The sequence below is a fragment of the Engystomops pustulosus genome, chromosome 6, assembly GCF_040894005.1.
Source record: "Engystomops pustulosus chromosome 6, aEngPut4.maternal, whole genome shotgun sequence".
Classification (NCBI taxonomy): domain Eukaryota; kingdom Metazoa; phylum Chordata; class Amphibia; order Anura; family Leptodactylidae; genus Engystomops; species Engystomops pustulosus.
Genome location: NC_092416.1, coordinates 176124571 through 176151084, shown reverse-complemented (window position 1 = coordinate 176151084; position 26514 = coordinate 176124571). Strand labels below are relative to the sequence as shown.

The 26514-nt window shown below is 43.6% G+C and overlaps 1 long non-coding RNA gene across 1 annotated transcript in view; it reads right to left on the bottom strand.

Annotated features, from left to right (window-relative positions):
• Positions 1 to 4449, bottom strand: part of LOC140066186 (uncharacterized) — a 62624-nt gene extending 58175 nt beyond the window's left edge. Inside the window, exon 1 of the long non-coding RNA XR_011848149.1 lies at positions 4200 to 4449. This is a non-coding gene — a long non-coding RNA (uncharacterized lncRNA). The remainder of the gene's footprint in view (positions 1 to 4199) is intronic.
• Positions 4450 to 26514: the final 22065 nt, after the last annotated feature.

Sequence of the window (26514 nt, the reverse complement as noted above, 5' to 3'; positions counted from 1 at the left end):
CACCTTAATTCTCCTAAAACTGCAATAACTCAGCTAGGAGTTACTCCTCACACTGCTGTGCTCTGAACGCTCTGCATTCCACTGCTCCACAGATCCTCCCCACTGCTCTGAGTTAATACTTCATCAAGTTTCTACTTCGATATGAGAGTAGACTGGTTACAGAAGGGAGTGAGCTGTGAATTCGCTCAATGCAGAGAGCACAGATCACAGCAGTGTGAGGACACTTGGAGGAGCTATAATCCTGGAATATAAATCCAAATTTCACAGTCCTGCTGCTATTAACAACATACATAAAGATTAGACATTTTTCCAGGGACAATTCCTAATATTGGCTGCAGAGAGCATAGAGCACAGCAGTGTGAGGACTTGTCCCCAAAGCACAATCCTTTAATATAAATCCATATTTCACTGTCCTGATACTAACATAAACACAAAGCAATGATTACACATGTCTCCAAGGACAATACCTAACACTGGCTGCAGAAAGACCAAAGCACAGCAGTGTGAGGACATTATCCCAGTGTATTTAAAGAAGCTGCAATTCTGGAATATAAATCCCTATTCCACAGTACTGCTGCTACTAACAGCATACATGAAGGTATGATTAAACGTCTCTTCACGGACAATGCCTAATAATGGCTGCAGAGAGCACAGACCACAGCAGTGTGAGGACATGCCCCTAGTGTATTTAAAGAAGTAGCAATTCTGGAATATAAATCCCTATTTCAAAGTCCAGCTGCTACTAACAACATACATAAAGATATGATTACACATCTTTCTAGGGACAATCCCTAACACTGGTTGCAAGAGCACAGAGCACAGCAGTGTGAGGACACTTGGAGGAGCTATAATCCTGGAATATAAATCCAAATTTCACAGTCCTGCTGCTATTAACAACATATACAAAGGTCTGATTACACATTTTTCTTTTCCAGGAACAATCCTTAATATTGTCTGCAGAGAGCACAGAGCACAGCAGTGTGAGGACATGCCCCTAGTATATTTAAAGAAGTTGCAATTCTGGAATATAAATCCCTATTTCAAAGTCCAGCTGCTACTAACAACATACATAAAGATATGATTACACATCTTTCTAGGGACAATCCCTAACACTGGTTGCAAGAGCACAGAGCACAGCAGTGTGAGGACACTTGGAGGAGCTATAATCCTGGAATATACATCCAAATTTCACAGTCCTGCTGCTATTAACAACATATACAAAGGTCTGATTACACATTTTTCTTTTCCAGGAATAATCCTTAATATTGTCTGCAGAGAGCACAGAGCACAGCAGTGTGAGGACATGCCCCTAGTATATTTAAAGAAGTTGCAATTCTGGAATATAAATCCCTATTTCACAGTCCAGCTGCTACTAACAACATAGATAAAGATATGATGACACATCTTTCTAGGGACAATCCCTAACACTGGTTGCAAGAGCACAGAGCACAGCAGTGTGGGGACACATGCAGTGCATTTAATGCAACTTTTTTTTGCAATTTGCTGCTCTGCTGACTGCCTTTATGTAATACCAGCGCTCACCACAGAGGGCAGTAGTGAGTTCTGTTTGAATAGCGCAATTCTTACCCCTCGTTTTACTATTGGATCTGATTTATATTAATATCAGCGGAGGAGAAATGACCAATATCCTGTATCGATGTTTTGTTGTGGTTGAGAGAGAAAACACCATCTGGACGCGATTATAAGGTCTATTACCGCCATATAACGTGTTTTCCCCGGGCAGGAGGCAGGATGTTTGTATTAAAGGGATGGTAAATAATTCTCAGATTAGACGTGTCATAAAGTTTTAATGAGAAAGAGAGAGACAAGGGTCTGCGTTATATACACGTTTCAGAGTCAGTCCTGCTCCCATATAGTATCAAGGGCTTATAGTGGTAGCAGCTGCTATGGGGCCCGCAGTGTCAGAGGGCCCCGTCATCTGACCTGACCATGTTTGTATATGGCACTGTATGTGTGTGTATATGCTCTTAGTGGATAAATGTGTGATTGTAACTTGCATATGTGAGTATACAGTGGGAAGGGGGGCCCCATGCAGCAGCTAATTATGGGGCCCTGCCTCTCCTAGTTACGTCACTAGTCTGTACTATATACTTACCCATGACTATAGTGGATGCGTTACCTTCTCTATGTACCAACACAGCCTACTACAGAATACAGACTACCACAAACCGCAGTCTGTATTCTGCTGAAAGGTTGATAGGATTATGATATATTACATAAAGGGAACCTGTCACCAGATTTTTCCCCATTAAGCTACTAGCCCCTCAAGTCAGGTATAATATGTCCTTTCTAGAATTCCCTCTTTTACGTGACATGTCACCCATTTACCTATAAAAAAATCTCCTTCAAAGTCATGTGACAATGAGCAGAGAAGAGTCATATTTTACCTGAGATGAGTCAAGTTTAGATGCTGAAATGGGGAATTTAATTCCAGGAAACCATATCTTCAGTTCTTTAGCACCAAGAAACAACATTATTAAAGATAAGAATTTCATCTTTCAGGCCACACAAGGCTCTTCGTTGTGTAGGCTACAGAACTGGATATACAAGCAGCTAAACACATAGTTGGAAATGTGAGATGCAGATAAAGATCCAGTTTATGCTTCTTTATTTAACTGTCTGTATCTCCAGTTTGACAGTTCCAAGAAGCACAAGAGTAATGAGAAAGATGAGATTGTTTTCTTTAATATGACACCAGCCCTATGTTCCTAGGTGCTATAGAACTGAAGATAGGGGGTCTAAAATAACACTCCCACCACAGGTTCAAAACTTGACTCATCGCAGGAAAATATGACTCTTCGCTGCTAATTTTCACATTATTTTGGTGGCAATTTTTTAAAGGTAAATGGGATGAGATTTCACATAAAAAAGGACATTTTAGAAGGGACATTGCATCTCCTACCTGAGGGGGCTGCTAGATTAGTTTATGTTTTTAGCTGCTTTTATTTCTGGTTCTGTAGCTCACTAAGCCATAAGCTTGGTGTGATCTGGAATATCTTTAATATGACACCAGTAGCATGTTTCTAGGTGCTATAGAACAGAAGATTGGGACTTCTGAAGGGACACCCCCATTACAACTACTAAACTTGACTCATCTGATGTGAAAATCAGGTGAGAAGAGTCATATTTTCCTGCGATGAGTCAAGTTTAGAACCTGTGGTGGGAGTGTCATTTTAGACCCCCTATCTTCAGTTCTATAGCACCTAGGAACATAGGGCTGGTGTCATATTAAAGAAAACAATCTCATTTTGTTTAATATAGGTAAACGGAAGAGATTTCACCCAAAAGAGAGAATTCTAGAAAGGACATTTCATCCCTTGCTGAGGGGCTGGGAGTTTAGTGGGGTATCCAACTGTACATAGGCAGAGAAACACAGTAAGGTGATATCATGAGGTGGAAGGTCCTGGCAGGGCACTAGATAGAGATTTCCCATTGTAGTCTTTGCCAAACTGTAAAGATGATGTACATGGGGGATCACCTATGGATCTTCCTATTATTAAAGAATAATACAATGTTACAATGTAATAATACAGTGTAATAATACAATGTTACAATATTACAATGTAATAATACAATGTAACAATACAATGTAAAGATTACAATGTAATAATACAATGTTACAATATTACAATATAACAATACAATGTAACAATACAATGTTACAATACAATGTAAAGATTACAATGTAATAATACAATGTTGCAATGTAATAATACAATGTAACAATACAATCGGCAAGTGAGTAGCACTTTGCAGCGCTGGGGTCCTGGGTTCGAATCCCATCCAGTTCAACATCTGCAAAGCGTTTTTATGTTCTCTCTGTGTTTGCGTGGGTTTCCTCTGGGGACTCCAGTTTCCTCCCACACTCCAAAAACATACTGGTAGGTTGTTTAGATTGTGAGCCCTATTAAGGACAGGGACTGATTTGACAAGCTCCGTGCAGCGCTGCGTACTCTGTGTGCGCTATATAAATAAAGGACTTATTATTATTAAAGATTACAATGTTACAATGTAATAATACAATGTAATAGACCAGGATTGGACCTTTGTTGGGTTCTCGCGGTCCTGTCCTTCCCATGTAATGAGGGGATATTGACCCCATACAAACACTGTATGTGAGTGAAAGTGCAGCACAGGTGTGCGGAGTGTCCTCCCAGCCCCCAGCCCCTGCCACCTACCCGTCACTTATCTCAGTGGATGGGAGACCCTATGGAATTCCTCTCATATTTCACAAGGTCTTTAACCCGCGCTGCTCAAACAGTGTTGGTGACATTCTCAGAGGAGTGAGCTCATGCCGCTGGCCCGTCCAGAACCGCAGACTTTCTGATAATCAATGCCGCCGGATTTTTCCCACACTCCTTATCAAGTGTTTTCGTGCCCCTTTTCCAAGGACCTTGTTATGAGGTGTTTGTTTGGCGTTTGTCCGATCGGGAGCCTGGATTGGCAATCGGAGGCCGGCGCTGGAGGAGTGGGCCAGCAGGCGGTCCGGTTAATCCTTTACTTTCCAGAGGAGAGGAAATCGATGCTTTCTGGACCACAAAAATAAAATGAATACATGTAGCAGAGTGGAGTTTGTCATTTGGCACAATGTAAAATAACATAACAATGTGCGTTACAATCTGCAGCGGGTTCTGTTCTGCTGCAGAGATGTTCTGTCCGTAGTAGATCACATGAAAGTATCATAATTTAATGGATGTGTCAGCCGTGTCCCTGGATTCATGGATAATACTAGAGAAGTGTCCTCACACTGCTGTGCTCTGGGCTTTGTGCAGTGAACTACAGTCAGTTCTAGGTATTAGGTACCTTCTAGCATGTTAATAGTAGCAGCAGGACTGTGAAATATGGATTGTAGTTTCTCGGAGCGCACTGAGGGTGTGTTCTCACACTGCTGTGCTCTTAACTCTATGAGCTGTACAGCACCTCCCCTCTGCTCTGAGTGACTGTATTGTATCCTATTAGAAGTCCTCCACAGATTTCACTCAGAGCAGAGGGAAAGATATGATTACACTATCAAAACCTAACATTGGCTGCACAGAGCACAGCAGTGTGAGGGTTCACCACCAGTGAATTGTAGAAGCTACAATCCTGGAATATAAATCCATATTTCACAGTCCTGCTGCTACTAAAAACACGCACTTTGTTATGATTACACAGATTTCCAGGGACAATACCAAATAATGGCTGCAGAGAGCACAGCACTGTGAGGGCACAACCCTGCAGGAATTGTAGAACCTACAATCCACAGTCCTGCTGCTACTAACAGCAGACACATTGGGGCTTATTTACTAAGGTTCCCGCACTTTCCTCGGATATTCCAAAATTTTGGGGGGATTGGGTGCTGGGATGGGTATTTAGAAGGGGACTGTGTCGCACACGATCAGATTTTGTCGCAATAGCGCTTTCATGCGACAGAAATCGGGGGGAGGGCCATTAGACGATCCAACGGATTCAGACTGAGCGCAGGATTTAACTTTAAAATTGTGTCGCAAGACAATGCACTTACATGCGCCAGGAAGACATAGTTATGATAACACAGATCTCCAGGGTCAATGCCTAACACTTGCTGCAGAGAGCACAGCAGTGTGAGGGCTCATCGCCAGTGCATTGTAGAAGCTAAAATTCTGGAATATAAATCCATATTTCACAGCCCTGCTTCTACTATCAACATACACATAGGGGCAGATGTACTTACCCGGTCCTGTCGCGATCCCGCGGTGCGTTGTCCGACGAGGATTCGGGTCCGGCGTGATTCACTAAGATCGTGCGTCTGAGTTCCTGCATCCGTCGCTTCTGCGCTGAGGTCCGCTGGAGTTCACCTTTTTCTTCCCGATGCATGTGAGTGCTGATCTTGCGACACAATTCCTTTTTTAAATTCTGCGGTTTGTCCGAATCCGTCGGTTTGTCCGACGGCCCGCCCCCCAATTTCTGTCGCGTGCAATCCCGGGGCAATTCGGCGCAAAGCGGAAATCGTCTGGAAACCCGATGAAAATGCGTCCGACGGACCCTTAGTAAATGAGCCCAATGATTACACAGATCTCCAGGGTCAGTATCTAGCATTTGCTGCACAAAGCACAGCAGTGTGAGGACACAATGTAAGTGTAGAAGGTAAATTCCAGAAATATATATCCATTTTCTCACAGCCCTGCTTCTACTAAGAACATACATAAACGTCTGATTACTGCAGATCTCCAGGGTTAATACATAACATTTGCTGCACAGAGCACAGCAGTGTGAGGACACAGCCCCAGTGCAAGAGTGAAGCTACTGCAATCCATATATAACAATATACACTAATGTATGATTACACAGATCTCTGTGGACAATACAAGGCCAATACTGATGCCAACTTTGCACCCATGACCTTGCCCCTGTACCAGGCCAGCCCCCAGACCCTACTGCAAACAATGATATCAGCGTCATGTGACATAATGACATGCGGAGGGGGGGGCATTTATTATTGTTCTTTATTTAGATCCAATGGATCCAGACCTGATGTGTTGAAAACACAAAGTCCATATGTGCACTGGGGAACGGAGCAGAATTGAGGCCGTCCCATTAACTCATTAATAGTCTTTATCCAAAAAACACTTATCTCATTACATTCGAATGAAGGGTGAGGTGTCTCCAAAAAAGGGTTAAAAACAGTGCGGTGCCCTTCTCACCCACACAGAGAGGATCTCACAAGTCCATCCTGGTTCCAAGTTCACATTCCTCCGACCCGTGTGAAACCCGGAGTCCTGGTGTTTACCTATTGCAGCGGATATATCCTTGCTCCGTGTGGGAACGTGTCCAAAGTATTATACACTGAATCTCAATTTTAGGATTGTTCCGCCATATAGTTCCATCACAGGGGACAAGGGACACCAATAGGTGGTTGCCGGACATAGCATTGGGAAGAAAATCCATATGAGATCATGTACTTGTATCCAATCACTTTTATAGCGATAACAATAAGTTGTATCTCTGTAGAGCCCTGCCAGGACCTTCCACCTTAGTGGCTGATGTGACAATAGTGATGGAAAGGTCTAATAGGGGAGGTGGAGGGGATCGGAGAAGAGTCCCAGGAATGTGTTGTGGTCATAGAAGTATCTTTATCCCATCATATGCCCAGTGGGGCACCAGCTATTAGAGGAGTTGAGCCTCTTGCATCAGGGTGGCAGCATCAGGGGCAGAATGTGACAATTCACACCTAACCATGGGTGCAAGACACTGCAAGCAGAACTTGATATATTACTACTAGATGGGCGCCGTTCTATAGCTCGCCCCGCAGAGCAGAAAGTTCAGGTTCACCCCTTCGGAATCTGTGGTCCAAACCCCAAGAACTAGGTTAGACCAAGTCATACATTATGAAAACATAGGGGTGAGGGCGTCTCAATGGCTTCTTTTTGGTGACCCTTTCAACTAGACTACAAGTAAGATGTCAAACAAAGATGGGTGATCCGTTAGCTTGATGGGTCAAAAGGTTCTGGTGCCTACGGTGCAACCCATGCAATTGTGGGGGGTCACAGAGATGAGGGGGGTCCACACCAACACTAACATGTCCATGCACTTCTGCTCACTACCATCATATCAGCACATCAATCTGGTGGCTACTCTCTTACTTGTAACTACTTACCTGCCCCCCAAGACTACCCATCCCTTCATCATGGCAGTGCATTAGGATGCCCCCCCCCCCACCCCGGACATATCTTAGGTCACCCCCTCGACTTTTTGATAAAACCCCCATGAATTCCTTTTCTGCTATGTCTCTGGTAATTGGTGGCCCTAGGCAGTTGCCAAGTTAGCCACATCTTATTTGTCATGTCTCAGTATGAAGAGGGACTTTAGCACCACCTAATTTCTCCTCCGTAAGACGAGACGCCACGATGGGTCCCAAACGCTCGCACTTTTCCGCAATCTTGTGTTTGGGAAAAGCGCAGCCTTGGGCCTTATTGTCAATTGTGCAGAACCCTTGTGAAAGCCGATCCCTCCGAGCCGTCTTCCCCGATCATTGTGGTCCAGCCAAGTCCCGGCTAATTGGCTTGACGTGGTCTTGAAATGTAACGCATACGTTGGATGCAGTTGCGGCCGCGCAAGGTAAACACGGCTGATGGGAAACACCAGGCGCAATGTTCTGCTGGAATCAGATCCTGGTTTCATAGGACGGACGCTACACGGGAGGAGAAGTGACATTGAGGATTAGATTCCATAATCACTTTTGGTTTTTGGGTCTTTGGAGACGCGGAGCAGACATCCTGTGCCCCGCAAGGACTCAAGGCTATTAACCCCTGCAGTGCTGCTACCGCGCTGCACATGTATCCCAGCGAGTAATGAGGAGTAAAAGCTTAGAATGTATCAAAGTGTCCTAAATGGCTCCATACTATAACGTATCCAGTCCTGTAATGTCAGGAATGTATCCAATAAATATCTGCAAGTCCTCGTCATTCCAGTCCGGTGTCAGGTATTTAATGACTCGGTGACGTCAGTGATCTTCATGTGTTATCAACTCGAAATTCTGGGTCATACCACAAAATGTCTGTAAAGAAAGAGATGCAACTCAGTCCTGTAAGGAGCAAAACAAGTAACTATAAGGGATATTCCAAAACTTCCCATGGGGATCCAATTCTTTGTGATCACCTACAGGGCAGGTTCAGAGCAGAAGAGGGATAATACACACAGTGATGTCACAGTACAGGGATAATACACACAGTGATGTCACAGTACAGGGATAATACACAGAGTAATGTCACAGTACAGAGATAATACACACAGTGATGTCACAGTACAGGGATAATACACACAGTGATGTCACAGTACAGGGATAATACACACAGTGATGTCACAGTACAGGGATAATACATACAGTGATGTCACAGTACAGGGATAATACACACAGTGATGTCACAGTACAGGGATAATACACACAGTGATGTCACAGTACAGGGATAATACACACAGTGATGTCACAGTATAGAGATAATACACACAGTGATGTCACAGTACAGGGATAATACACACAGTGATGTCACAGTACAGGGATAATACACACAGTGATGTCACAGTACAGGGATAATACACACAGTGATGTCACAGTACAGAGATAATACACACAGTGATGTCACAGTACAGGGATAATACACACAGTGATGTCACAGTACAGGGAAAATACACACAGTGATGTCACAGTACAGGGATAATACACACAGTGATGTCACAGTACAGGGATAATACACACAGTGATGTCACAGTATAGAGATAATACACACAGTGATGTCACAGTACAGGGATAATACACACAGTGATGTCACAGTACAGGGATAATACACACAGTGATGTCACAGTACAGGGATAATACACACAGTGATGTCACAGTACAGAGATAATACACACAGTGATGTCACAGTACAGGGATAATACACACAGTGATGTCACAGTACAGGGAAAATACACACAGTGATGTCACAGTACAGGGATAATACACACAGTGATGTCACAGTACAGGGATAATATACACAGTGATGTCACAGTACAGGGATAATACACACAGTGATGTCACAGTACAGGGATAATACACACAGTGATGTCACAGTACAGGGATAATACACACAGTGATGTCACAGTACAGAGATAATACACACAGTGATGTCACAGTACAGGGATAATACACACAGTGATGTCACAGTACAGGGAGAATACACACAGTGATGTCACAGTACAGGGATAATACACACAGTGATGTCACAGTACAGAGATAATACACACAGTGATGTCACAGTACAGGGATAATACACACAGTGATGTCACAGTACAGAGATAATACACACAGTGATGTCACAGTACAGGGATAATACACACAGTGATGTCACAGTACAGGGATAATACACACAGTGATGTCACAGTACAGGGATAATACACACAGTGATGTCACAGTACAGAGATAATACACACAGTGATGTCACAGTACAGGGATAATACACACAGTGATGTCACAGTACAGAGATAATACACACAGTGATGTCACAGTACAGGGATAATACACACAGTGATGTCACAGTACAGGGAGAATACACACAGTGATGTCACAGTACAGGGATAATACACACAGTGATGTCACAGTACAGAGATAATACACACAGTGATGTCACAGTACAGGGGTAATACACACAGTGATGTCACAGTACAGAGATAATACACACAGTGATGTCACAGTACAGGGATAATACACACAGTGATGTCACAGTACAGGGATAATACACACAGTGATGTCACAGTACAGGGATAATAAACACAGTGATGTCACAGTACAGGGATAATGCACACAGTGATGTCACAGTACAGGGATAATACACACAGTGATGTCACAGTACAGGGATAACACACACAGTGATGTCACAGTACAGGGATAATACACACAGTGATGTCACAGTACAGGGATAATACACACAGTGATGTCCCAGTACAGAGATAATACACACAGTGATGTCACAGTACAGGGATAATACACACAGTGATGTCACAGTACAGAGATAATACACACAGTGATGTCACAGTACAGGGATAATACACACAGCGATGTCACAGTACAGGGATAATACACACAGCGATGTCACAGTACAGGGATAACACACACAGCGATGTCACAGTACAGGGATAATACACACAGTGATGTCACAGTACAGGGATAATACGCACAGTGATGTCACAGTACAGAGATAATACACACAGTGATGTCACAGTACAGAGATAATACACACAGTGATGTCACAGTACAGAAATAATACACACAGTGATGCCACAGTACAGGGATAATACACACAGTGATGTCACAGTGCAGGGATAATACGCACAGTGATGTCACAGTACAGAGATAATACGCACAGTGATGTCACAGTACAGAGATAATACACACAGTGATGTCACAGTACAGAGATAATACACACAGTGATGTCACAGTACAGAAATAATACACACAGTGATGTCACAGTACAGGGATAATACACACAGTGATGTCACAGTTTAGGGATAATACACACAGTGATGTCACAGTACAGGGATAATACACGCAGTGATGTCACAGTACAGGGATAATACACAGTGATGTCACAGTACAGGGATAATACACACAGTGATATCACAGTACAGGGATAATACACACAGTGATGTCACAGTACAGGAATAATACACACAGTGATGTCACAGTACAGGGATAATACACACAGTGATGTCACAGTACAGAGATAATACACACAGTGATGTCACAGTACAGAGATAATACACACAGTGATGTCACAGTACAGAAATAATACACACAGTGATGCCACAGTACAGGGATAATACACACAGTGATGTCACAGTGCAGGGATAATACGCACAGTGATGTCACAGTACAGAGATAATACGCACAGTGATGTCACAGTACAGAGATAATACACACAGTGATGTCACAGTAAAGAGATAATACACACAGTGATGTCACAGTACAGAAATAATACACACAGTGATGTCACAGTACAGGGATAATACACACAGTGATGTCACAGTTTAGGGATAATACACACAGTGATGTCACAGTACAGGGATAATACACGCAGTGATGTCACAGTACAGGGATAATACACAGTGATGTCACAGTACAGGGATAATACACACAGTGATATCACAGTACAGGGATAATACACACAGTGATGTCACAGTACAGGAATAATACACACAGTGATGTCACAGTACAGGGATGCATGGTTCTAGTTGGCATCCTGTCATGTAAGGTGGTAATGCAAGTTATCCCAAAATGAAGTATCATATCACTATTACCCCCGTAATGAGACCCGGGTCACCTGACAGCCCTGGCCATAGGGTTTGTATTGTATTTATTTTTACAAGGAATATTTTTGTAACCTCTTGAGTGTCGCTTCGGGCGGTTTACTCAGGAATAAACATTATTTCCCCTTTGTCTAAACATTTTGCACCTAAAGCACCTACAAGGTGGCTCCTGTAAGCAGCTAAGGAGTTAACGCATGTTGTTCTGTGCTCCTTGGCCTTCATGTCTTGCTGATCCTCTTTGGTTTCACTAAACACAATAATTCTCCATGTCGGGCTCGTCTGCCGTGATTTAGGAAGGTCCTAGCTGTTTAGACAAACCTCAAGTGTCCCATTTTCCTCACCCCCACATCCCCAGCGCCGGGCACCTCCAGACTTCCCCGCTCCGAGAGACTAAACACAGAGGAGGGCGGGCGGCCTGGGATTGCTTTTAGCCCTAGTAAAATTAACCACATGGATAGATTTGAGCAAATTTCCATTTTAAAACAACCCAGGAGCTGGAGAATTACACGAAAGAATCCTACGAAAATTGCCGCTACACAGAACCCAATGCCACCGACTTGCAGCCACTTGGAGACGTCTTGACTTATGAAACAAAGTTTGTTGTAAACAGAAGATGCGAATCCCCCGATTGTGATTAGGAAGAAGGAGTCTTCATAAATTTCTTGGAATTTCAAGGATATTGCATATGGGAAAACCCAACACAACAGTCCATCTGGTGCCACTCGTCAGCCACCATGATGCCATTGGGGGTGTAGGTCATCTCCGTACAAAAGATGAGAGGAGATTCTATGGGGCACTGAGGCTCCGTCTGTGGAAGCTTCTTCCCAAAAAAGATTTTCTGTTCTGTGGACATAGTGTTGGCAACATGATAGAACAGCTTCCTGATCCAATTTCAATGACTGAGGTGGGTCTCAAGACACCAGGGTTAAGCACTAGAGGAATAGGCAGAGAATGGTCAGGAAGGTCAGGGTAGAGTTCTACGTCAGGGAACAGCCAAGGTTAGGGAAGATGGAGTTTTATGAGGGGGATGGAGTTCTAGGTTAGGGAAAAGCCAAGTTCAGGGCAAATGGAGATCTAGGAGAGGGATGGAGTTCTAGGCCAGGAAAGATGGAGTTCTAGGAGATGGATGAAGATCTGGGTCAGGGAAAAGCAATGGTCATGGCAGATTGAGGGGTGGAATGGAGTTCTAGGTCAGAGAAAAGTCAAGATCGGGGGAAGTTGGAGTTCTAGGAGAGCGATTGAGTTCTAGGTCAGGGCAGATGGATTTCTAGGAGAGGGATTGAGTTCTGGGTCAGGGAAAGGCAATGGTCAGGGCAAACAGAGTTCTAGGAGAGGGATGGAGTTCTAGGTGAGGAATGGAGTTTTAGGTCAGGTAAAAGTCAAGGTCAGGGCAGATGGAGTTCTAGGAGAGGGATTGAGTTCTGGGTCAGGGAAAAGCAATGGTCATGGCAGACGAGATTGAGGAGTGGAATGGAGTTCTAGGTCAGAGAAAAGTCAAGATCGGGGCAGTTGGAGTTCTAGGAGAGCGATTTAGTTCTAGGTCAGGGCAGATGGATTTCTAGGAGAGGGATTGAGTTCTGGGTCAGGGAAAGGCAATGGTCAGGGCAAACAGAGTTCTAGGAGAGGGATGGAGTTCTAGGTGAGGAATGGATTTCTAGGTCAGGGAAAAGCCAAGGTCAGGGCAGATGGAGATCTAGGAGAGGGATTGAGTTCTAGGACAGGGCAGATGGAATTCTAGGTGATGGATGGATTTCTAGGTCAGGGAAAAGGTCAGGGCAGATGGAGATCTAGGAGAGGGAAGGGGTTCTATGTCAGGGAAAAGCCAAGGTCTGTGCCATGTGGTGGAAAAAAAATAAGTAAGCAGGACAACCTAACGGCCAGGCAGAGGGAAACATCATCAAGCCACTTGCATTAATTCTACATTATTATAAAGAAGCACAAATAGGTCTAATGCTGCAGTCCAGGAATACTGGATAAGGTGGGAATGGGTTTCATCAGTAAATCATCAGTATCAGTTCTGGTTTGTTTAACACTCAATCCAGATTTTGCATATAACACAAGCAATGAGGGAGAGATCCGGCCTGGATAGACCTGTCCACACATCACCTAGCACCGGAATCAGTGTGTTTAATTCTATATTACTAAGATTTAGAAATCAGGTAAATATTTTCCTAGATGCCGATGGGAAATTTGTGGTTTAATTAGTCATTTTTTCTCAATGGGAATTAGTTCATCAAGTTGAGTAAATTTGCATCCGATCAAGTGCAACCATGTGGGTCCGGACTGTAATAAACATCTTGTCTGCGGTGTGGATGAGGGGGGGGGGGGTCTAATTACATTACCCCTCAGCGCGGCACATGTGCTGCTCCGCGTCACGGTGGCTGAAAAGTCGATTCTGCCTTTTTTCATTCAACAGATCTGCAGGAGGCTCCGATATTACACAGTGGGGTCAATTTTGGTTTTTCCACTTGGTTTGTGTGTACATGTGTGTTTATGCAAATAAATTCAGTTTCAGCGCAGAGCCGAATGTTGATCCAAGAACGGATCCATGGCGAGACGCAATATAATGTTTCCACTGAGTGACTCGGAGGGGAGTTCTCCCGCACGGAGGGCACAATCAGGGAATGTTTTTGGAATTTTTTGTCCAATTTGATAAATATGTAAATATGCAGATTCTTACTCTTAGTCAAACATTCACTGGGAACCAGAGTCTGGGGGCACTAATTTAAGACTTTGACACCTGAACATTAAATTGTTGAAGTTAAACATCTGGCACGGGTGTGCAAGTATTGGGCTCTGGGCTTAAAACATGATTTAGCAGTTTGTCTCCAACGTTTGTTCTGAATTCTTACAAAGTCACTCGAATTCAAGATGAGAAGTTTCCCAAGCTCCAAGCAGGGGTCCTGCGTGCAAACAGCAATGGCTAAATCTGCCCCTAGATGGGACCTGATCATATCCATCCAAGAATTTTTCCATCAATTGTATTTGTACAGAATTTTTTTTGTACGTTATTTTGGGAACATACTTTATTTTTCCAACTACAAAGGCATGGGGAAGTGAAATGGTTGTGGGTAGTAAAGGGGGCAAAGCAAGAATGTCTGGTGGTCTTAGACTGGTGTTCCAGTGGGGGACCTGCTGACTGTGCCCACTACTGGTACCCCCATGGATTAGAGAACTAGGGACCATTGAACCCCCAGATTAATAGAGAAGTCATTCGCTCCCTGCAGGGTGTCAATTCCCTGTTGGTCTTAAAAGAAATCTCTATCAAAAATCCATCATAATAAACCAGGGACATTACTCATAGATTCAGGCACCGTGACTGTGATAATCTTCTTATGTTTGTTATCCATGGCCTCAGTCCTACTAAAATTATGCTAAGAAGCCAGAATTGCTATGGGGAGTGTTACCAGAGCCTCTCTGTGCTTTGGCTTTATAGGCTGTTACACTGTGCATCTGTATGAGATTATATCAGGCAGAGGAAGGGGGGAAGTGCTGAGGGTGCAGGAGGAGGAATAGACAGTGTAAAAGGCTGAGAAGCTAAAGAACGGAGGGGCTCTGGTCACGCCCACCAGATCACTTTTGTCTCATTAGCCTAATTTTAAAAGTTGATTTTAGAAGGAAGGAGGCCATAGGTAACACATATAAGAAGATACCGCAGTCAGGGCCTCTATGAGTAATGTCCCTGGTTTATTATGATGAATTGTGAAGGGAAACTTCCTTTAAATACAAACATCACCCCCCATCCCCCAAGGTGGTCTAGGGCAGTGAAGATTTTAGTAAACTATACATATGATTGTAGCAGGTTTTTAAATGTCTTGTATAAGGTGAAGAGTAGACTAAATATATTACACTTTTACACTAAAGTAGAATTTTGGAGGGGATAAAGCCAACTTCCCCAATGGTCTAGGATATTAAAGGGTCAAATTAATTATCTGGTGGTCCTAGAGTACTGAAGAAGGTGGTTCCAGATTCCATGATGGCTTAGATGAAAGAAGGGACCTAATTGAGGTCCTCAGCAGGTCTACGGCTCTCACAATGTTAGTAGCTTACCAGGTGGTCAAGGGTAGTAATGGGGTAAAGGAATCTGCCAGCTCATGCCATGTATTAGATGGGCCAATTCCAGGTATTTGGTTGGCATGGGGCAAGCACACTATTGGTACAAGCTTGCCTGGTGGTCTTGGGTAGTAGAGATGGAGTCTATGGTTGTAGCTGATCATGATAACATGAGATACAATTTTTCTGAATCTTCTCCTCCGAACATTCCGTCCTTCCTACAAATCCATTTTGGCCCCTGGCCCAAAAGGGGTTAAGCAAAAAACTAAAAATGATCCATCTCAGACCTCTGTCCGAAACAATTCTGTTCCCTCATCCCAAACTTTGTTCCAAATCTTCTGGATGTCTCCTGCTTTCTGGGACTAATTGGCTGGTGTTTATATTTGTAAAGGGATACGGGGCAATGAGTGGAATTCTCTCCGGTTCTTTGTCAGGCGATTCCCTCCGACCTGGGACGTAACATGGAAATCAGCGGCTGATTAGACACAACTTCTGCAGCAATCACACCTTTCAAGAATAATTATGCCGGCCGGGGCTCTGATGACATGAAACATCCGGCCCCTGGCCCCACGCAGGCGTCACTCCATGCTTTCTGTCATGGGTCCAGGACAGTGATTTGAAGGGACAAAATAACCCGGCGAGGCTTTCTGTCTTAAGCTACAAATGAAGGAGACTTAGAAGGACTGATTGGCTCAGGAGCGAGGTTTATGTGGATGTGCTGAAATAAATCAGTAATACCATGTGACATGCCAGAGCGGGGAACTAGACATAAGTCACGTGGGAAGGAGGAAACCTGGGGGAAAAGAACAAAGCAAAATATTTCGGCTCTTGTGCAGACAGTGCGGTTTTTAAAGGAGTTTTCCAAGATTCCTGAAAAAATTCCTTCGAAAAGAACCAATGTATCATATATTGTGCGCCAGTTTTTTGGTGAACAAGCTGTAACATGGAATTTGTGACTTTTTGACCCCTTTGGGCTCCACTTTTGCTAAAGTGAAACTACCATCAGAATCAGCCGTTGTAGACCAAACACACTCACGTGTTGCTTTGTGCATCCTCAATCAGGATCCGTGCTTGTTGTCAGGGTCTGTGTTTGTGGACCCACTGAACCCACTGATGATGTGAGCCGATACCTTGCGGGCGGAGTCTAAGTGGCAGCCGGTTTTCACCAGAGCCCGCCGCAAAGCAAGTTGAACTTTCTGTGGTGTGGTGCCACCAGGTCGTTCCACAGGCGCAACTTTGCCCGTGGCGGTGACCAACGCAAGTTGCAGAGTCGGCAGGCAGAATCGGAGTCATGGTCAGCCAAAAGGTCAGGATAGGTAGCACGGGATCAAAGTCGGGAACATAGCAGGAGGTCAAGATCAGGAACATTAGGAGAGGTCACAACGGATAATCACAGGAGTCACCCTTTCTCTAGGGTTATGAGGCACAAAGATTCGGCAGGGGTCACAGGAAGAGGCTGGCTATTTAATAGGACCACAGGAGACGCCCCTTGAGCGCAGAGAGGTAAGTCTCATGGGGTGCCGCTACACAGGGGCAGGGGCACCCAGCGACACTGTGCACTCAAAAAAATGCAAATGAGCCAGGGGCCTCTGGTCAGGATTCACTAGAGCCCCTCTGGCTTCCTTTGTCTGTTAATTACACCCCATTTCGGCTTACTCTCCATCTCCTCCGCAGCCAGAAAGCCAGCTCTCGACTGTTACTGCGCATGCGCAGTAGAATGGATGTCCTCTGAAAATGAAGCTGCTTCAGGATTTACTCGCGCAGCTGCACCAATGAGCAAGAGTGCAATGATGATACTACCGCGCATGCGCAGGAATTGCCAAGAGCCAGCTAGCATCAGGTCGGGGAGGGGCATCACCAGAGCCCCTCAGGCATATTTTTGAAACTGTTTTTTTTTTTTTTTTTAGCAAACAAGGATACAAGAATCTACAATGAAAAGATCGAAGTGTCTTTTGATTACAGTGGCTGATTCCGGTGGTAGATTTACTTTAAATAAAGTAGGTACAGAAGGGTGGGGGACAAATTAGCTCAAGGTGGGGATGCCTCTACCAAAAATACTAAAACCTATGCCAAAAAATTGGCGCAGGTTATAGCTGAAACCTACACCAGGACCTGGCACAAATTTAAATTCCGGTGCACAGATGCTACAACTCCAGATTCCAACATTGTGATGGTCTCCTGGTCTTCAGCATTGACCTTCGAGGGGACATCACTGGTAACATAAAAGGAGGGGAATTCTCGATTATCCCATGGTCAATGCCGAAACCTGGAAAACCGACATCAAATTTTGGAACCGGAGTAGAGCGAGTACTCCTTCTCTTTTTTTCTCCACCTCTGCCTTAATCCCAAAGGAATTTTTCAAATAATCCAGAAATCTTTAGCCAAACTTACATAGAACTGAGTTGCAATACCACACACAACCAGGTGAGGCGCTGGTCTCGGTAGAAAACATCTATATATTTCTAATACTTCTAAAAGAAGACTCCATTCATGGCCATTATTCTTAAAGGGGTTGACTCAAATACAAGACATGACATTAGATAAAGGATTGAGTTCACCGAAGAGAGGCGGGTCAAGCATTATTCACTAATGGTGATGCAATACCACAAACAACCTGGGGACAGATATGGCGCTGTTTGCAATAAATATTCTGGACCAATATTTAAACTAAAGGGTTTGTAAGATATTGTCCATTTGCTGTGTCTGGTAGTTTAGCCCTATTCATTAAATACTGTAATACCAGGTACAACCTATGAAATAAAGTGGCGCTATTTCAGAATAGCTATTTATATTTTCCTTAATCAATACTATAAAGCCATTAATCTTCAAGGTTGGATTCCAGGGTCAATATCCAAGTGACATATAATATGGATTATTATTACTTGGAAGATCCCTTTAAGGGATGTAGCTGCCTGTCTAAAAGAACTGGGATCAACTTCCAAGTCTTGATACTGTATTACATAGCATCTCGAAACTCATCCGTTCAGGTGTGGTTAATGCTTTTCATGTATATGTTTAGTCTGTGGTTAGCTGCATGTGGCAGGGTAAGGGTTAATGGGAAATTTATATCAAATAATACTAAAATAATAATCATTATCTGCAGGAGGCACGAGAAAGTTCTCCTCCAAGAACCCTGGGAGCTGGTTATGGAGGATCCCCAAACAGTGCCCCTCCTGTCCACAGTTTTGGTGTGGTATTACAGGTCAAACGTATTCAATTCAATGGAGCTTGGCTGCAATACCAGGGACAACCTGTACAGAGCGGGGGAGCTGTTATGGGGAATGAGCCTTGTTTTGTAACTCTTAATCAAATTAGTCATTAATACTAAACAGTTTTATGCTAAGCAATTTTATTATTCAAAGTGGATACCTTCATGCAACTTTGTGGCATATAGAGACTAGCCATATTTCTCTAACCCTTTGTAAAGTCTTGTTCAAACATAACTGTGATATATACTGTTACAGGCCATGCCAAACATTGGGGAATCGGCCAAAAGTTGGGTAAAGGCCACCTTCATGCAGCTTTGTTGCACAAAGAAATTATCCAGTTTTTTTATCAAATTTGTCATTTATAAATTCTGTAACAAATATATAAAACCTTTATATAACAATTATGAAAACCTTCATGCAACTTGATCACATTGGCCACCAATGCTGTATCAATCATGCAAGCAATAAACTATGTCATATTCCTGATGTCTATGTTGGCAGTCTTGGGCCAAATTCTACATGAAAGCCACCTTCCTGCAACTTTTACTTCAAAAATTCCATGGAGTCAATCATGGCTGTAAAGAAGGAGGTTTGGATTTTTGATATTTCAGTTTTAAATAAGTGTTTAATGTTCCAGTCACTCTTCTTGAAGATTATTTGAATTTCCTTTGGTACTTCTATTGTCATTTTGCATTTTTACACAACATTTTTTTAGGTGTTTTGAGCTCTAGGGATTATAAATTCTTTGGATTGAAAAAAATCTGTACGTCTTGAACTTGTGTTTTCTGGAGATGTTTTACACCTAAACCTTGACTGTTGTCATATTTTAAGTTTTTTTAAACAATTGCCCTATTTTTTTACTAAAATTGCCTGAAGGCGCTTTCCCTCCTACACACCTAATTTGGTAGTAGATGAAATCTCTACCAAAGGGTGTCTACCCATAATGGTGATGAGAAACTTATCTCTATATAATTTATTAGTATTCCTTATGCAATGTAGTACCGCGGCACACCCAAGGTCTGAAGCTCATCCCTAGAGCACCAATGTTCCCACCTGGACCACTCCCATCAACCGCTGGTACCACCCATCCTCTGTTGTGTAGATCCACCCCCTGCTCTGTTTCATCATTCCCTAGCCTGAAATCTCACTCTATCTCATTCTCTCCACTGGCAGAGACCTGCGCATGCGCAGTAGTTTTGGAGAGTCTAGACAGAGACCTTGACTACACTGCACATACATGAGCCTCTAAGAGTGCCATTGCTGTGCAAAATGTCAAGCCTTGCATTGCTGATGTCCTGGTTTCGACCAAGGACAACATCTGGAAGAGGTCATCATGTTCTCACCATATTTGTGTAGGTTTCCTTTGAGGGCTGAAAAACATGCTGATAGGTTCCTTTACAATTTAGATAAGTAGTAACAGAGAACTATGAAATTTGTTGGTGACTATGAGTAAGAGAACTTAATACGTCTTGAGAAGACCCAAAAAGTTGTTTCCAAACTTTTACCAGGAACCCTATATGACCGAGAGAGAAGAATAAATGGACCCAGTGGATCACATAGGTTGGTTAACTATCTTGGCAACAACTTTTTGGGTCTTCTCGTGAAGCCTTAATTTCTCGTAATCGTGTTCACTAACACTGCTTAGATCTCTCTCTGTTACCACTCATCTAAATTGTTGAGGAACCTATTAGCGAAAGCACAGAAGATTTTTTTTTTGTGGTCTATGTGTTATTTTTTTGTATTCTTGCTGGATGAGAGACAAAAAAATCTCAGACAGGAACAGAGAGTATAAAGATGTTCCATCCTGGGAGCTCTTTCAAGTCTTCCCACCTGTTGCTTTTGCATCCAACATTCCATGTCTCGAGAGGGTGTTGTCCCCGATTGCCCAACAACCTCTTCCAAGCCAGGAATTATGGACCCGGAACAATAGCACATTGTCTCCTACATAATTGTCTTCTACTTCTGCTTGCTGTAAATAGAAGAAAAAAATGCACTGCAGGGTCTGTATGTCGGAGTGATCACCAAAGATAGCTTTTATGTAATGTGTGGGTTTACCATCTTCATATTTAGTAGGATTATTGAGTGATAGATGGTTCGATTTCATAATCGGAGATTAGTCGTGACTCCAAATAGTTACAATGTTGGTGGACAAGTCCTAAATATCTGACGGGACAAATTTGACTCTGACCGTATTTCTTCTGGATGATGGAGAAGATGCTGAATCCTCACCAGGTAAGGAGACCAGGTAAGTTGGTCGTGGCTGTGAGTGCTACTACAAACTACACTTGAAGTTGAATACAGACCATCAATGTCCTGGAAAAACCACCTATCGAAATTTCCTTAGTTCTGTAGGTCTGCAGATGTCTGATGAATGTAGAGAAAGATCTCTAAAAGGTCACCTGTTGCTGAAGACCTGTTGGCTTCTTTTTTGTAACAATCATTCGAGAAGAAAGTCTACAATTGATTTAGCTTTGGAATATACACTCACCGGCCACTTTATTAGGTACGCCTGTCCAACTGCTCGTTAACACTTCATTTCATTTCAGCCAATCACATGGCGGCAACTCAGTGCATTTAGGCATGTAGACATGGTCAGGACAATCTACTGCAGTTCAAACGGAGCATCAGTATGGGGAAGAAAGGTGATTTGTGGCCTTTGAACGTGGCATGGTTGTTGGTGCCAGAAGGGCTGGTCTGAGTATTTCAGAAACTGCTGATCTAATGGGATTTTCACGCACAACCATCTCTAGGGTTTACAGAGAATGGTCCGAAATGCCGAAATGCCTTGTTGATGCCAGAGGTCAGAGGAGAATAGGCAGACTAGTTCGAGCTGATAGAAAGGCAACAGTGACTCAAATCGCTACCCGTTACAACCAAGGTAGGCAGAAGAGTATCTCTGAACGCACAGTACGTCGAACTTTGAGGCAGATGGGCTACAGCAGCAGAAGACCACACCGGGTGCCACTCCTTTCAGCTAAGAACAGGAAACTGAGGCTACAATTTGCACAAGCTCATCGAAATTGGACAGTAGAAGATTGGAAAAACGTTGCCTGGTCTGATGAGTCTCGATTTCTGCTGCGACATTCGGATGGTAGGGTCAGAATTTGGCGTCAACAACATGAAAGCATGGATCCATCCTGCCTTGTATCAGCGGTTCAGGCTGGTGGTGGTGGTGTCATGGATCCCTCCTGCCTTGTATCAGCGGCTCAGGCTGGTGGTGGTGGTGTCATGGATCCCTCCTGCCTTGTATCAGCGGGTCAGGCTGGTGGTGGTGGTGTCATGGTGTGGGGAATATTTTCTTGGCACTCTTTGGGCCCCTTGGTACAACGCCACAGCCTACCTGAGTATTGTTGCTGACCATGTCCATCCCTTTATGAGCACAATGTACCCTGTAACATCTGATGGCTACTTTCAGCAGGATAATGCGCCACGTCATAAAGCTGGAATCATCTCAGACTGGTTTCTTGAACATAACAATGAGGTCACTGTACTCAAATGGCCTCCACAGTCACCAGATCTCAATCCAATAGAGTATCTTTGGGATGTGGTGGAACGGGAGATTCGCATCATGGATGTGCAGCCGACAAATCTGCGGCAACTGTGTGATGCCATCATGTCAATATGGACCAAAATCTCTGAGGAATGTTTCCAGCACCTTGTTGAAGCTATGCCACGAAGAATTGAGGCAGTTCTAAAGGCAAAAGGGGGTCCAACCCGTTACTAGCATGGTGTACCTAATAAAGTGGCCAGTGAGTGTATACCTCTTCAAGTCACCACTCTAAGATGATCACACTTTGCAATCTCTTGTTCCTTAGGTCCTTAGTTCATTGGCTGCGCCATTAAAAGACCAAAGTTATGGAGGACCATTTGTCACTGATAATTTCATCATCTGAAATAAGTTTGACTGCATAAAATAATGCAATACCTCTAGTTATCTCTTTGAAAAGACCAACCTTCACATAGTCAATCTACAGTTCCTATATGCAATGAACGTTGGCCTTTTCATTGTGAAGACAACTCTACTAGAAGACCAGCGTTCAATGAAAATTTGGGTATTCATCTCCAAATGGTTTTACTGTGGAATATACATGGATTCCTCATGAAAAAGTCAACCCATTGAGAAGACCACTTCTCGAATTCTCATTGAAAGGACAATGATAATTCGAGAAGTGGTCTTCTCAAAGGGTTGATCTCTACTTTGTGATAACACTTGTCTCACAGGATCATTTTTTCAATGGTCCATTAGATGGAGCTGTATATTGAAAAGACTTAACACATATTTTGAATCTTCCGAGGCTCTTACCTCGAGCATCTCCAGTTGGGTGGTTCTTCAAACCATGTGAGAACATGGCTTCTTACAAAACAACCCTAATAATAATAACAGCTCTAAAAGCTATTTTGAAAACCTTTGTGGTTCACCTAGGTCATGTCTGACAGGTTTCACTGAGCAGTGGTACTTCTCTAAAAGCTGTCTTCTCGAGAAGCCCAGCCTTCACATAATCAATTAGGTTGGACAATAGCCTCTTCTTTTTGATGTCCCACAAATTTGGGTGGTCATCTTTATCCACTGTATCTTCACTATATATTTAACAGATTTCAAATATCTCCAGTTGGATGACTCTTCATAGCAGGTGAGGGCTTGGGTTCTTACAAAACAACCCTCATAATTACAACCAGCTCCCAAGGCTGGTTTAACAATTTTTGTGGTACATCTAGGTTTGAAAACTTTTTTGGACTGCCACATACAGGCACTATCCAAATTAAATTGTCTCCATAGCAGCCTCCACACGTTGTCTCCATTGCTACCTCCAAAAGTCGTCCATATAGCTGCCTCCATACATCGTCCCCTTATCAAACGAGGTGTGTCAGGCAGAAATTTGGGTTGTTTTCATGGATTCCACATCAAAGTTGTTAACTTTGTCGCCACCCTGCTGTGTTATCCACAAAATATACTGGCAAACTTTTATCATTTACCAATATTATTTCAGCGCTTCTTGCGCATCTGTTTACATTCCCCTCACCCGGCATATCCTAAACTTATAAGAACGCTACTACACTTGATCTTATACAAAAGGTTCTTAGAAGTGCTGTTTGGGGAGTAGCCTAGAGACAGGGGCTTGGATTGGCGAAAGCTCGCCTGGCAGCGGAGCGCCAGCTCCATGCGCATCATGCGCTTCTTGTGCATCTGTTTACATTCCCCTCACCCGCCATATCCCAAACTTATAAGAACGCTACTACACTTGATCTTATACAAAAGGTTCTTAGAAGTGCTGTTTGGGGAGTAGCCTAGAGACAGGGGCTTGGATTGGCGAAAGCTCGCCTGGCAGCGGAGCGCCAACTCCATGCCAAGATCCAACTAACATAGTTTTAACTGCAGCACCTTTAATCTACTACTAGTTCACTGTCTCCATACATGGTCCCCTTATCAAACGAGCTGTGTCAGGCAGAATTTTGGGTTGTTTTCATGGCTTCCATGTTAACTTTGTCGCCACCCTGCTGTGTAATCCACAAAATATACTGGCAAACTTTTATCATGTACCGATATTATTTGAGCGCTTCTTGCTCACCTCCTTTGGTTCTTCTCTGCCACCCATTGGTTTGAGGCCTGAGTCCATTTAGAGTATGTCGCCATGCCACTCTCTAGCCTGCCGCTGCTGCCGCTGCCTCTGCATGCCGTCCCCTATAGTGTCAGGGTCAATTATTGGATGTTTTAGATGCTATCTAGCTTCATTCTGTCACTCTGTCATTGCCATGCTGTTGCCCATACTTTTGGCATAATGGTGCGATTAAGCAGCCTCAGAGGCATCCATGCATGCTGCCCCTGCTGTTTCCTGTCCATTTCCGTGGTGTTTCCATCCTTTTCTGAGGTTCCCAGGTGTTTGGCCAAGCTTCCCTGTGCAGAGCCTTGGTCCCCTTGAAAAATGCTCGAGTCTCCCATTGACTTCAATGGGGCTCGTTATTCGAGACGAGCACTCGAGCATCGGGAAAAGTTCGTCTCGAATAACGAGTACCCGAGCATTTTAGTGCTCGCTCATCTCTAAAAACAACCCTTATAATTACAATCACCTCCCAAGGCTGGTTTAACAATTTTTGTGGTACATCTAGGTAATCTCTAATAGTTTTCATGGAGCATTGTAAAGGGATACTTCTCCAGGCGCTGTCTCCTCGAGAAGGCCACCCTTCACATATTCAAAGTTAATGGACGATAGTTCTTCTTTTTGATGGCCCTCAAATTTAAGTGGTCACCCCTATTTACTGTATCTTCTGTATATATTGAACAGATTGAATACATATTTTGAATTATCCCAGGTCAAGGATCTTAACTCAAACATCTCCAGTTGGGTGGTTCTTCAAACCACGTGAGGGCTTGGGTTTTTACAAAACAACTAGAGATGAGCGAACGTACTCGAAACTGCTCGTTGCTCGGACGAATACTTCGCCCGCTCGAGAAAATGGCAGCTCCCGCCGTTTTGCTTTTTGGCGGCCAGAAACAGAGCCAATCACAAGCCAGGAGACTCTGCACTCCACCCAGCATGACGTGGTACCCTTACACGTCGATAGCAGTGGTTGGCTGGCCAATTTATTAGGGGTTGGATTTCAATTAGGCACAGTCTGCCATTTCCTTTTTTATTTTACGTTTATTTTGTTTAATAACTCAGTGTCATCTCATCTGGCATAGTAGTGTGCTTTCATACTTGGCTAGAAAATAGCCATAGGAGAATCCAAACGGCTTACTTACGCCTACAGTAGCGTTATATATATTTGATTTCTGGTTGATCTGCTGGTGGCTGTACTTGCTGCAGTGCATCTACTAGCAAATTGTGAGCAATTTGTAGTGAGACTTGCGACCGCTGTGTTTTGCGCTTAGTGACGCACATATCCATTGCAAAGACCGAAGTGGGAAAATTTATTAGGGGTTGGATTTCAATTAGGCACAGTCTGCCATTTCCTTTTTTATTTTACGTTTATTTTGTTTAATAACTCAGCGTCATCTCATCTGGCATAGTAGTGTGCTTTCATACTTGGCTAGAAAATAGCCATAGCAATAGGATAGCATCGTTTGGTTTTAAAAACTAAAAAACACAAAAAAAAACAAAAAAACACAAAAAAAAGTAAAAAAAAAATTAAAGTTATAACTCTCATTTTCAAAATGTTTAACCCGAGGGCTAGGGGTAGAGGACGAGGGCGGGGACGTGGGCGTCCAACTACTGCAGGGGTCAGAGGCCGTGGTCCTGGGCGGGGTGAGACACCACCTGCTTATGAGGGAGCAGGGGAACGCCGCAGAGCTACACTCCCTAGGTTCATGACTGAAGTTACTGGGACTCGTGGTAGAGCACTGTTGAGGCCAGAACAGTGCGAACAGGTGATGTCGTGGATTGCCGACAATGCTTCGAGCAATTTGTCCACCAGTCAGTCTTCCACGCAGTCCACC